This window comes from Moschus berezovskii, chromosome 11 (genome assembly GCF_049115385.1).
Source record: "Moschus berezovskii isolate FMDL1 chromosome 11, NW_MosBer_1.0, whole genome shotgun sequence".
Lineage (NCBI taxonomy): Eukaryota > Metazoa > Chordata > Mammalia > Artiodactyla > Moschidae > Moschus > Moschus berezovskii.
The window spans coordinates 18,019,834-18,033,653 of NC_142470.1; positions in this window are offsets into that span (position 1 = coordinate 18,019,834).

The window sequence follows — 13,820 nt, forward strand, 5'->3', positions numbered from 1 at the left end:
CAGCTCCTGCTGATTTCCTAAGCTGGTGTCAGGCTGGGGGCTGCCTGGTGAGGAAGCCCCCTCCACATCTCAGGGCTGTCGGGACTCACAACTTTCCAAACACAGAGAGTAGCTTCCTATCCAGCCCAGAGCTTTCAGGAGTGATTTGAACAAACTCCTGATTGAGGAAAGCCAGCCATAGCACACACACCATGGGGCAACCTCGGAAAGGCTCCTGCTGTCCCCAGTGTCCCTGGGGTTGTCACACACCTTCCATCCTCCCCTCTGCACCCCCAACCTTCAGCCCTTTACACCATGAATGTCCATGGAAGAGAAAACAATTGTTCAGTGAAGATTGAAAACACCCCTCCAGCTTCTTGCCAGGGCATTTGCATTTTTGGAAGAGGTTTCTATTTCTTTTTAAGGCTCAGAGTGAGAAGCTTTTAGAAAAGCTAAAAATATCTGTTAAAGAAGAGAAGAGGGGGAAAAAAACATCCAGCTTTCCCTTCTTTCTGGATAAAAGGTTCAGGACCCAGGGAGGAACAGTCTGCTTTCTCACTCTTATCTCTGAAGGCACAGGGCAGGGCCAAGGTCATCGGGGCCTATTCTCCCAGAAAAAAAATGACACAGAGAAGAAGGTAAACCCAAGAGCACAGGATGTAAGCACAGCTGCTGAAAACAGTCCATAGGGTTAACACAAAATTCCTCATTTTACAACCAAGATAGATGAAAGGGCTTGCTGGGGACCACAGCCCCGAGTCCTGGCAGCTGAAATGAGAGCTCAGAGGGAGCCCCTGGGCTGCCCAGGGGCATCCCCAGACCACTCCCCACACCACCCTGCTTGTACCTTCATGCATATGTGCTAAGTTGCTTCACTCATGTCTGACTCTTTGTGACCCCGTGGAAGATAGCCTGCCAGGCTCCTCCATCCATGGGATTCTCCAGGCAAGAATACTGGAGTGGGTTGCCATTCCCTCCTCCAGGGGATCCTCCCAACCTAGGGATCGAACCCACATCTCTCACATCTTCTGCATTGGCAGACGGGATCTTTATCCTTAGTGCCACCTGGGAAACCCCCACTTGTACCTACACCCCCAGAAATTACTCTTGGGGCTCTAGCCCACCTACCATCCCTGCAGGGCCACTGACTCAGGGTCCTGACTCAGAATGGCTGAGCCTCCTCCACTTGCTGGGCCAGTGACCATGACTGCAGTCCGCAGCCCAGCATCCAGGACTCAGTGAAACACCAGCTGATTCCAAAGGAATTCACAGTAAGGATGTGTGGCATCAGTAGGAGAGTCATTGACTCACTCGGAAGCAGAAGTTCATTTTTAATGGACTTCAGTGCTGGGAGGCCATGCCCTGCACTCAGGAAAAGAGAAACAGGCCTCAAAGTGGTCACGATTTGTCCAGCGGCTCCCAAGGTCAGTGCAGGGCTGGACAACGTGGTCCTCAGGGCTGCCCCCAGGCCACGCTGCCACTCTTGAGCTTTCTCTTTGTTTATTCCATGTAATCTTTCAATCAGCACCATTGGCTGAATTCCTACTTTGCTCCCTGCATAGTTCCTGGCTGAACTGTGGTGCTGGAGAAGACTCTTGAGGGTCCCTTGGACTGCAAGGAGATCCAACCAGTCCATTCTAAAGGAGATCGATCCTGGGTGTTCATTGGAAGGACTGATGCTAAAGCTGAAACTCCAATACTTTGGCCACCTCATGCGATGAGTTGACTCACTGGAAAAGATTCTGATGCTGGGAAGGATTGGGGGCGGGAGGAGAAGGGGACGACAGAGAATGAGATGGCTGGATGGCATCACCGACTTGATGGACATGAGTTTGAGTGAACTCCGGGAGTTGCTGATGGATAGGGAGGCCTGATGTGCTGTGATTCATGGGGTCGCAAAGAGTCAGACACGACTAAGCGACTGAACTGAACTGAGCTGAACTGAAGATGGGGAAGATGGTGAGATTCCAGGGACATTAAATCCCACTCACCCCACACAGCCGCCATTCTCCCATCCTCTCCATGTTTTGAGAACTTCAAATAAATTATCTGACACAGGAATTCCTATTTATAATAATAATTTTAAAAGACTAAAAATTAGTTTTTGTTTGGTAATGGGATTTCACGCTTGCATATCTGTTATCTCCAGTACAGGGTAGCCAGACTTACCAAATGCAAGATGCCAGCTACATTTGAATTTCAGATAAAGCTATTTTTTAATATGTGTATCCCAAATATTACATGGGACACACTTATACTGAAACATTATTCGCTGTTTAACTGAAGCTCAAATTTAAGTGACCTGCATTTTACGTGGCTTCGTTATTCACAAGGCTACAGCTGTCTTGTGTGATTAAGAGCAAATTCCTAGAAAGTGCCTTCAAATTATTAGATTTGACTCTTGTGTTCAGCTTACCTGTGAGAGTCACTTCCTTACCAGGACTCGTGGCGCAAAAGATAAAGACAGATACGCCTTCCAGACCTCCAGGAAATGGCTGTTCATAATTGCATATCAATACATCTATCTGTCCATCCTGGCACTGCACCGGAGACTTTTCAGTGCATTTTAGAGGATGATATGAGAAGGTGGGGCTTTTGAGGATGGTTAGGGCAGAGAGTGAAGCCCCCATGAATGGGATTAGTGCCCCAAAAAGAGGCTCCAAAGAACACACTTGTTCTTCCCACCAGGTGAAGACATAGCAAGAAACCATCTGTGATCCAGGAAGCAAGCTCTCACTAGACATCAAGTCTGTGGGAGCCTTGGTCCTGGACTTCCAGCCTCAGAACTGTGAGAAATGAATGTTATTCAAGCCACTTGGTATTGCATCTCGGCCACCCTGAGTTGACTGAGGCAGATGCCCCTCATCCGTCTTCTACAGGAGGCCTCTGTCTTTTATTATCATCGTTGGAATCTGCTCCTCCTGCCCCATCCTCAGAAATACAAGCAGCCGCCCACCCCTCTGAGCATCACACCCCCACACATCGGCATCAGACTGTTGTCTGAAGTCCCTCCACCTTGGGATCTGAAACGTCCGCATGAGGTACTAACTGCTGTCACACCACCAGCCCCAGGAGGAGTAAACAAGAATGAGAGGCACTTGAGCAAAGCCCCTTCCTGCTCTCCAACCTGCCCACAAGCACTAGTAACCTTCCGTGGTAAAATATATATATATATATATCGGATGCCCTTGGTGGCGCAGTGGTTGGGAATCTGCCTGGCAGTGCAGGGGTCACAGGTTCAATCCCTGTCCTGGAAAGATTCCACAAGGTGCAGGGCAATTGAACCAGAGAGCCACAACTGCTGAGCCCATGAGCCGCAACGACTGAAGCGCGCGCGCCTAGAGCCGGTATTCACAGCAAGAGAAGCCGCCGCAATGAGAAGCCCTCGCTTGCACGGCACCTAGAGAGAAGCCCCCACTCACCACAACTAGAGAAAAGCCCACACAAAGCGATGAAGACCCAGCACAACCCAAAAAATATCTCTTCTGTTTTGTTTAAAGGCTTGACAGTTCTTAACAGTTCTACAGTGTTCAGTTCCTGAGACTTGAAGGTGACCAGTCCCTCCTCACCAGTTATCCAGCCCCGCCCACCCTTGTCCCCGGAGGAAAGATCAGGAGAGACCCAGTGATGGGGTCAGTGTCCCTATAGAGAGGCCCCAGAGGGCTCTCTGGCCCTTACCACCAGAAAGAAAGAAAGAGAAAGTGAAAGTTGCTCAGTCATGTCCAACTCTCTGTGACCGCGTGGACTGTACAGTCCATGGAATTCTCCAGGCCAGAATACTGGAGTGGGTAGCCTTTCCCTTCTCCAGGGGGTCTTCCCAACCCAGGGATCGAACCCAGGTCTCCCGCATTGCAGGCGGATCCTTTACCAGCGGAGCCACCAGGTAAAGACCCAATTGCTGCTGTGAGCGGCCAGTCTGAGAAGCCACCTCACAGAGGCCACACTAGAGCCCACTCTGCCCCCCCACAGGCCTCCGGGCGGGCCAGGCAGGAGCAGCCGGTGGTCCCTCTCAGGAAGCCTTCCCACCTGTGCTGGTGAGCAGACGCCAAGCTGGCAGAGGCCCCTCCCTTGTCTGCAGAAACACCGCCCTCATATCCAGCAGATGCATCCAAAACTGGAACTCAAACTCAGGAAGAAAGAGAAAGGAAGAGCAAGGAAAAAGTCCTGGTGTCAGGAACTCATGGATCCATAAGTCTGAACTTATCCTACACAAGTTCTTCAGGGCAGGCCAGGTGTGTGATCTAGACACACACAGACACATACACAGACACACATAGTACCAGGCAAATCCCTGTATCACTGGCTACCACCAGTTTCCTAAGAAGCTTACCAGGGCATGTCCTGACCTCAACAAGGACCCGCTAACAGTTTTACATTTCTCCCCAGTATTCAAGGCCATTCTTATCTCCTAATGAAATCAGGAACTTCAGGAGACAGCCAGAGACAGTGCAGAGGCAATGCCAGGGCCAAGGGCACCGCAGGCTTGTCTACGAAGTCATAAATAATCATCTTGAAACGATTATCAAACCTTGACTTTTGCTTAGAAAAATGAAGCTGTGGATCTCCTGGCAAAAGAAAATTTCTTCTCGTTTCACTTGAAAAGAAGAATGCAAACCAGGTTAGCTGTGCTGACCCTGAACACTGTCTCTCCCTGAAAACTCTTCACCTGCCTTTCAGAGCCTGTCCTGGCAGCTTGTAGTATATTATCTTCCTGCCTCTCTCTGTGTTTAGAGGAAGGAACACCCCAGGTGAGCAGTTGTTTTAGTTGCCTCACACTTTTGCCATGATCTTTAAAAGACTTGTGATTTGGCTTCTATGTTACTCTTTCCTCAAGTTGCAAAAACAAGCTATATATTTAGTTACTTATTTCTTCCTAATCCTCTCTGCTGCTGCTGCTTAGTCATTTCAGTCGTGTCCAACTCTGTGAGACGCCATAGACAGCAGCCCACCAGGCTCCGCCATCCCTGGGATTCTCCAGGCAAGAATACTGGAGTGGGTTGCCGTTTCCTTCTCCAATGAATGAAAGTAAAAAGTGAAAGTGAAGTTGCTCAGTCGTATCTGACTCTTAGCGACCCCATGGACTGCAGCCTACCAGGCTCCTCCATCCATGGGATTTTCCAGGCAAGAGTACTGGAGTGGGGTGCCATTGCCCTCTCCGAATCCTCCCTAGTTTGGGACAATCTGAGCAGTCACCACTAGCCACCACCTGCTGCTTTTAAAAAGTCCTTAATATAGCCCCTTTTCCTTAAAGCTCAACGTTCAGAAAACTAAGATCATGGCATTCAGTCCCATCACTTTATGGCAAATAGATGGGGAAACAATGGAAACAGTAGCTGACTTTATTTTAGGGGGCTCCAAAATTACTGTAGATGGTGACTATAGCCTTGAAATTAAAAGACGCTTACTCCTTGGAAGGAAAATTATGACCAACCTAGACAGCATACTGAAAAGCAGAGACATTGTTTTGTCAACAAAGGTCCATCTAGTCAAGGCTATGGTTTTTCCAGTAGTCATGTATGGATGTGAGAGTTGGACTATAAAGAAAGTTGAGCACTGAAGAATTGATGCTTTTGAACTATGGTGTTGGAGAAGACTCTTGAGAGTCCCTTGGCCTGCAAGGAAATCCAACCAGTCCATTCTAGAGATCAGTCCTGGGTGTTCACTGGAAGGACTGATGTTGAAGCTGAAGCTCCAATACTTTGGCCACCTGATGCAAAGCGCTGACTCATTTGAAAAGACCCTGATGCTGGGAAAGATTGAAGGCAGGAGGAGAAAGGGACGATAGAGGATGAGATGATTTGATGGCATCACTGACTCAGTGGACATGAGTTTGGGTAAACTCCAGGAGTTGGTGATGGACAGGGAGGCCTGGTGTGCTGCGGTCCATGGAGTCATTAAGAGTTGGACACGACTGAGTGGCTGAACTGAACTGAACATGGCCCCACCTGCTGTGCTGCTCACTGCCCGGGCAGTGTGGACTTCGGCCACGCTGGTCCTGCCCTCAGATACACACATACATGCCCCTGCCGCTGCCCCACCCCCACGTCCAGGCCAGGACCCTCTACTCACCTCTCAGACCCTGTTCAGCTGCCACCTCCCCAGGGATCCTTCTTTGTCTCCCCGCAGGGATCACATCCCTTTTATACCCTTCACCACTGTGTGCATCCCTTCTTTCACATCACTTAGTGCAAATATTGTTTTACATTTATTTCAGTGGTTTTGTGTTTTTTTTTTTTAATATCCATCGTGCTCACTGGACTGAAGGTTCCTGAAGAGCAAAGGTCAGATCTGGTTCTCACACAGAATCAGGCTTGTGGTACATGATCCAGAACCACATCACGGATGGAACATGCAGGTCAGGCTCATCAGGACACGAAGAGCCAGCTGTGATATTTCTCAACCGTCCTCCCTCTCCGGTGGCCGCCCAGACAGAGGTCATATCACACGAAGGGTGTGTTTCAGGATCACAATGTCAGGGCCGATCGACCTTGGCCAGAAGAAGAGGTCGTCTAGGACCAGCCTATCCGCAGTGCCCCCCAAACATGAAAGGGAAGGTGGTAGTCGCTCAGCCGTGTCCAACTCTTTGCAAACCCATGGACTGTAGCCTGCCAGGCTCCTCTGTCCATGGGATTCTCCAGGCAAGAATCCTGCCCCACGAGACTACTCCTAAAATAAGGAGGCACCCCAAAATTAGTCAAGTGCGTCCCATCATTGAGCTACATGATACACACAGCTAACACACACAATGCATAACCTTCTCCTACGCGTTCAGTGGTACCTCCACCTTACATGAGAAGCTGCTGAAAACACTCCCCGCCCAGATGGAGAAAGGTCACTGTGGTCCGAGGCAACACCCACCTCCACTATTCCAACATCAGAGAGTCCGGGGTCCCCGGTAACACTCATGCTCCTTGATTTCACCCTGACGTGACCCATGCACTAAACAGGACACATGACCTCAGAGACACACCTTGATGCAAAGGTGCCAAAGAGAAAGAAGAAAGAGAACAAGTATGCCCTTTGCAGCTGGGCTGTTGGAGGAGCATGGGGGAAAGATGGAGTCCAGACGGGGACCAGGCCGGAGTGGAGGCTTCAGTCTGGGCCCAGGGGGCTCAGGACAGGGGTGGGGGGTGAGCGTCCCTGCAGGCTCCCTGCAGCCCATAGAACTGTGCTTGACTGGACTTAGGGGCTGCATCTTATACCCTCAGCTCTGAGTGATGCCTAAGGACCAGAGGGGATTCCTGATAAATATCAGAGCCCCAATTCACCTCATGTCTCCCTCCATGACCTTTGCCCCTCTCCACGTTTCACCCCAACACCAGCGTGTTCCCAGCCAGACTTTCTCAGACTCCCACACCCAGATGAACTATCTGGGGATATTCTGGGTGTTGCTTTGCAAGACTCAAGTTCTGCTACACTCCTAATGAGAGCTACTGGTGCCCCTGCTCTGGCCCAGGAACCACACTTTGAGTAGCAAGGTTTTAGCATGTGCTGGGGTGGTAGCTAGTAATACATTGCTCTGAATCCACTGGCTGAAAGTAAGCTGGTAACTAGCAGGTAACCATTCACTCTGTCAGGCTGTGTATACCAGGTAGGCCACGAGACTACTGAATTCAGGTTCCCCAGCAAGATTACAGGAAGGAACGCTGACCTCACTCATCCTGGCCCTGACAGTAGCTGAGCCTGCTCTGTGGTGTCTCCTTACTCCCCGAGGCTTACCTTCTCACAGGCAGCTTGGCATGGTTCACTGTGTGTGTCAACTCGATTGGCCACAGATGCTCAGGTTAGACATTTTGTTCAGGTGTCTATGGGTGTTTATTGTTCGGTTGCTAAGTCATGTCTAACTTTTTGTGACCCCATGGACTGCAGCACGCCAGGCTTCCCTATCCTTCACCATCTTCCAGAGTTTGCTCAAATTCATGTCCATTGAGTCAGTGATGTCATCCAGCCATCTCGTCCTCTGTCGCCCCCTTCTCATTCCGCCTTCAATCTTTCCCAGCATCAGGGTCTTTTGAAATGAGTCAACTCTTTGCATCAGGTGGCTGAAGTATTGGAACTGCAGCTTCAGCATCAGTCCTTCCAATGAACATTCAGGGTTGGTTTCCTTTAGAATTGAGGTGAGCATGAATAGGTGGGCTCCCTAATGTAGATAGCCCTCCCCAGAGTGGGTGGGCATCCTCCAATCTGCTAAGGCCTGAGTAGAAGCGGAGGTGGAGGAGGCAAGGAGAGGGTTGCCCTTGTCACCCTTTCTCCCTGCTTTGGCCAAGACGTTGCTCTTCTCTCCTCCGCCCTCAGACTGGGGTGTACCCATCCCTCCTCCCGTGTTCTCAGGCTTTGGGCTCAGACTGGACCACACTCTTCACCCTCCTCGGCCTCCCACGTGCAGAGAGAAGTTGGTGGGATGTCTCACCAATCCTTCATGAGAAACTACACCAACCCCCATTGGGTCTGTTTCTCCTGAGAACCCTGACCAATTCACAGCTCTGGTCCACTTCTCGCCTCATCTGACCTCCCAGGGCTTTTCTTTCCTCTGCCTCAGAGCAAATCCACTGTGTCCACTGATAGCAGGTCTTTGCTACAGATTTGGAGCGAAGGAAGCTTTGTGACACCAGAGAACTCCATTGCTAGTAATATAAACGTGATTTCTATATGTCCTTGTTCTCAGAAGTCCTATGGACCCTGTAATAAAAGCTAGGGTACATCTTCACCTGCACACACCTCTCTTCCTCACCTCAAGCCTCAATGATGTGGTTGTTGAGCAAAATAGTGTACTTTTCTATTTTGCTGTTTTCTTCCAAGTTGTGCTATGATCCCGTAGAAGAATTTTGCTTAAAAAGCAAGCAGCATAATACTCAGAAGAGAACTTACACAATTTTCATAAGGGTAAAAAACATTGCAATTCAGGTTTCCATTAAAACATTTTCCCCCTGTGTTCAACCCATAGGTTGGGCCGAGGAACACAGGACCACTTATTCTACTAATTTCTGGGAAATAACCTTGAACAGTATTTCAGCTCTGCATCAGTTTCCTCATGTATATTATGGTTAGTGGTATCTTCCTTACAGGTGTTTGTGACATTTCAAAAAGCTGAAGAATAGAGATGCAGACATAGAGAATGGATGTGTGGATATGGGGATGGGGGATGAGCTGGGAGATTGAGATTGACATGTATACGCTACCATGTGTCAAATAGATGGCTGGTGGGAACCTGCTGTATAACACAGGAGGCTCAGCTCCTTGCTCTGTGATGATGTAGAGGGAGTTCTGGGGGAGGGAGTGAGGCTCAGGAGGTGGGGAGATATGTATACGTATAACTGATTCATTTTGTTGTACAGCAGAAACTAACAACTTTGTAGAGCAAATATACCCCAGTTAAGAAAAAAAAAAAAGCTAACAAGATAGGATACCTACTGCATCCCTGGCAGCCTGGACCCCTCCTCCCCCAGCTAGGGTCCTGCTTTCTCCAAAATTGACATGCATGATCATTTCCACATCAGCCCTTTCTAGCAAAACCAGAACAGTAATCCTGATAAACTTAGAGGGGAAGGTAGAATGTATGCTAAACTATTCACTGTTTTGGATTATCCAGGCCGTCCCATCCTTCAGCACCAAGGATAACTGAAAGTCGAAGCTGCCGTTAAATTAACACCAACTTTGAGCTTCCACCTTAATTAAACCTGCATTACTTTAGTTTTTAGTGCCAAGAAGTAAATTTCTTCAAGACTAATGAGTTAATACATTCAAGCAAGGAGTTGCCTTTTGTACCAATAAAACAAGCCCGTGGAGGAGTCACAGCAGTGGCCATTTGCAAAAGGGAGGCACCCTGTATTTACTCTGAAAGTCCTGGGCCCAGAATCAGAAAGTGTCTGTAAAGAAACACGCCACTTTGTCTCCAAACACTCACCCTCCTGTTTCTGTCATTTCCCTTCAGATTCGTGATATGGACAAACAGCAAGAAGGCAACTGGCCCCTCTGAAACGCACGGGTGCTGTAAGGACATCAATCATCAAAAAGACAGTTATGGGAAGGCTCACAAGGTGGCAGGCCTCCCTGATAGCTCAGTTGGTAAAGAATCTGCCTGCAATGCAGGAGACCCCGGTTCGATTCCCAGGTCAGGAGGATCCCCTGGACAAGGGATAGGCTACCCAACCAGTATTCTTGGGCTTCCCTGGTGGCTCAGCTGGTAAAGAATCCTCCTGCAATGTGGGAGACTTGAGTTCAGTCCCTGGGTTGGAAAGATCCCTTGGAGAAGGGAAAGGCTAACCACTCCAGTATTCTGGCCTGGAGAATTCTATGGACTGTATAGTCTGTGGGGTTGCAGAGAGTCAGACATGACTGAGTGACTTTCACTTCACTTCACAAGGTTCTTCACTTCACAAGGCAGGTGTTCTTCTGATTTGGAGGAGCCCTCCACCACTGCAGCTTCTGGGAAGAATATTCCAACCTTGGGTAAGTGACCAGCATGGCGGTGGATGGAGAGGAGCCTGGTCCACGCACATCTAAATGGAGATGGAATGTGTGCTTTACGAGTGTTACTGGATCCCGTGTCTCATCCTAACTTTCTGCTGGCAAGTGAGTTTCTTTTCATTTTTTTATGCCTTTGAACAAACAAGACCAGAATGTGGGAATTAATACAGTTGAGCCTCTTTAAAAGGATTCAAGCTGCCAAATTAGAATGGGACGTTGTCAGAATGATGGGAATCAGACCTGAGAAGGTTGGGGTCCCAGAGGAAGACAACTCAAAGGTGGAACTTCCTGTGAACACGGCCACATGTGCACCACAAACGCACCTTAGGAGGAGAAAAGGAAAACTATGGGGAACGGAAAAAGGCAGTCCCAAGGGATGGAAAGTCATCAACTCAACTCACATGATCTGAATCCAACCAGAAGGGCAACCAGAGTCCGACCACGATTTCAATCTCAGGACCCTTTATGCAAAATGAATGAAATGTGTCTCAACCCCCAGAGCAGAGACTCTGCAGCCGGAGGCAAGCTGCAGAGAACAGTCACCGGTAATGTGAACAGAAGGGCTCCTGTCTGTCCTCCCGGTCATCAGCCATCAGGTGGAAAAGCCATGAACTTTTTCTCCTGGTGGCCATGTCCAAGATGAAGCCAGCATCTCACATCTCACTTTCTGATTCTGGGTCCAGGGCTTTCAGAGTAAGTATATGATGCTTCTTTTTTGCACAGGACCATTAGTGTTAACTCCTCTCTGGGCTGATTTTGTTGGTACAAAAGGCAACTCCTGGCTTGGACGTATTGACTCATTAGTCTTGAAGGAATTTACTCCTTGGCATGAAACACTAAAGTAATACGGGTTTAATTAAGGTGGAAGCTTAAAGTTGGTCTTAATTCAATGGCAGAGACAACTTTCAGTTATCCCCGGTGCTGAAAGAGGGAATGGCCTGGATAATCCAAGTTTCAAGGGATTTAAACCCACATGCCAGTTTCATTTAATCCTAGCACGTGCCACATGTTGGGCTCGACGGTGACTGCTATTATGTTCACTTTTCAGCCAACAGTGCGGGGTGTCCAAAGTTATACCAGATCACACATAGTTCGTTGTTTTGGCAGAGAAACCTCTAATCCAGGTCTTCTAAACCCCAAACTGCAGGACTTCCATGCTACAGGGACCTTCCCAACAAATGACATGAAGCTACAGCTTCCTTCAGACCTTATTACATTGTCAGGACCACAAACCAAGGAGTGCTTCTGTGACTTCCATACAGAAAATGATCAGTTCAGTTCAGTTCAGTCGCTCAGTCGTGACCGACTCTTTGCGACCCAATGAATCACAGCACGCCAGACCTCCCTGTCCATCACCAACTCCCAGAGTTCACTCAAACTCATGTCCATCGAGTTGGTGATGCCATCCAGCCATCTCATTCTCTGTTGTCCCCTTCTCCTCCCGCCCCCAATCCTTCCCAACATCAGAGTCTTTTCCAGTGAGTCAACTCATCACATGAGGTGGCCAAAGTATTGGAGTTTCAGCTTTAGCATCAGTCCTTCCAATGAACATCCAGGATCGATCTCCTTTAGAATGGACTGGTTGGATCTCCTTGCAGTCCAAGGGACTCTCAAGAGTCTTCTCCAGCACCACAGTTCAAAAGCATCAATTCTTCAGCGATCAGCTTTCTTCACAGTCCAACTCTCACATCCATACATGATCACTGGAAAAACCATAGCCTTGACTAGACGGACCTTGGTTGGCAAAGTAATGTCTCTGCTTTTTAATATACTGTCTAGGTTGGTCATAACTTTCCTTCCAAGGAGTAAGCGTCTTTTAATTTCATAGCTGCAATCAACATCCACAGTGATTTTGGAGCCCAAAAAAATAAAGTCTGACACTGTTTCCACTGTTTCCCCATCTATTTCCCATGAAGTGATGGGGCCAGATGCCATGATCTTTGTTTTCTGAATGTTGAGCTTCAAGCCAACCTCTTCACTCTCCTCTTTCACTTTCATCAAGAGGCTTTTGAGTTCTTCTTCACTTTCTGCCATAAGGGTGGTGTCATCTGCATATCTGAGATTATTGATATTTCTCCTGGCAATCTTGATTCCAGCTTGTGCTTCTTCCAGCCCAGCATTCCTCATGATGTACTCTGCATAGAAGTTAAATAAGCAGGGTGACAATATACAACCTTGACGTACTCCTTTTCCTATTTGGAACCAGTCTGTTGTTCCATGTCCAGTTCTAACTGTTGCTTACTGACCTGTATCTAGGTTTCTCAAGAGGCAGGTCAGGTGGTCTGGGATTCCCATCTCTTTCAGAATTTTCCACAGTTTATTGTGATCCACACAGTCAAAGGTTTTGGCATAGTCAATGAAGCAGAAATCGATGCTTTTCTGGAACTCTCTTGCTTTCTCCATGATCCAGCGGATGTTGGCAATTTGATCTCTGGTGCCTCTGCCTTTTCTAAAACCTGCTTGAACATCTGTAAGTTTATGGTTCACATATTGCTGAAGCCTGGCTTAGAGAATTTTGAGCTGATAAAAGCACCCTTATAGCACCCACATTAGGATCAACAGACATGGGAACTAATCAAGCGAATCTTTAAAGGTTAAAAGGCAAGCTCTTTGCCTTTTTACTCAACTTGATGGTGACAGAATGCAAAATCAACAGATTTACCTAAATACTATGTTAACATTAAGTTATCAATGACTTGTTTTCCTTACCTTTCTAAGCAAAGGATAAGGATACATTAGTGCTTTGCATTGACAAAAAACTTAGTCAATCTTGAGTACTGGACTGAAGGGAAACAAAATAAAACAAAACCTGGAACCATGTTTCAAAGATCAAAGTTCAGTTCAGTTCAGTCGCTCAGTCGTGTCCGACTCTCCGCGACCCCATGAATCACAGCACGCCAGGCCTCCCTGTCCATCACCAACTCCCGGAGTACACTCAAACTCATGTCCACAGAGTCGGTGATGCCATCCAGCCATCTCATTCTCCGTCGTCCCCTTCTCCTCCCGCCCCCAACCTTTCCCAGCATCAGAGTCTTTTCCAGTGAGTCAACTCGTCTCATGAGGTGGCCAAAGTATTGCAGTTTCAGCTTTAGCATCAGTCCCTCCAATGAACATCCAGGATTGATCTCCTTTAGAATGGACTGGTTGGATCTCCTTGCAGTATAAGGGACTCTCAAGAGTCTTTTCCAACACCACAGTTCAAAAGCATCGATTCTTCGGCGATCAGCTTTCTTCACAGTCCAACTCTCACATCCATACATGACCACGGGAAAAACCATTGCCTTGACTAGACGGACCTTGGTTGGCAAAGTAATGTCTCTGCTTTTTAAAATACTATCAAGGTTGGTCATAACTTTCCTTCCAAGGAGCAAGCG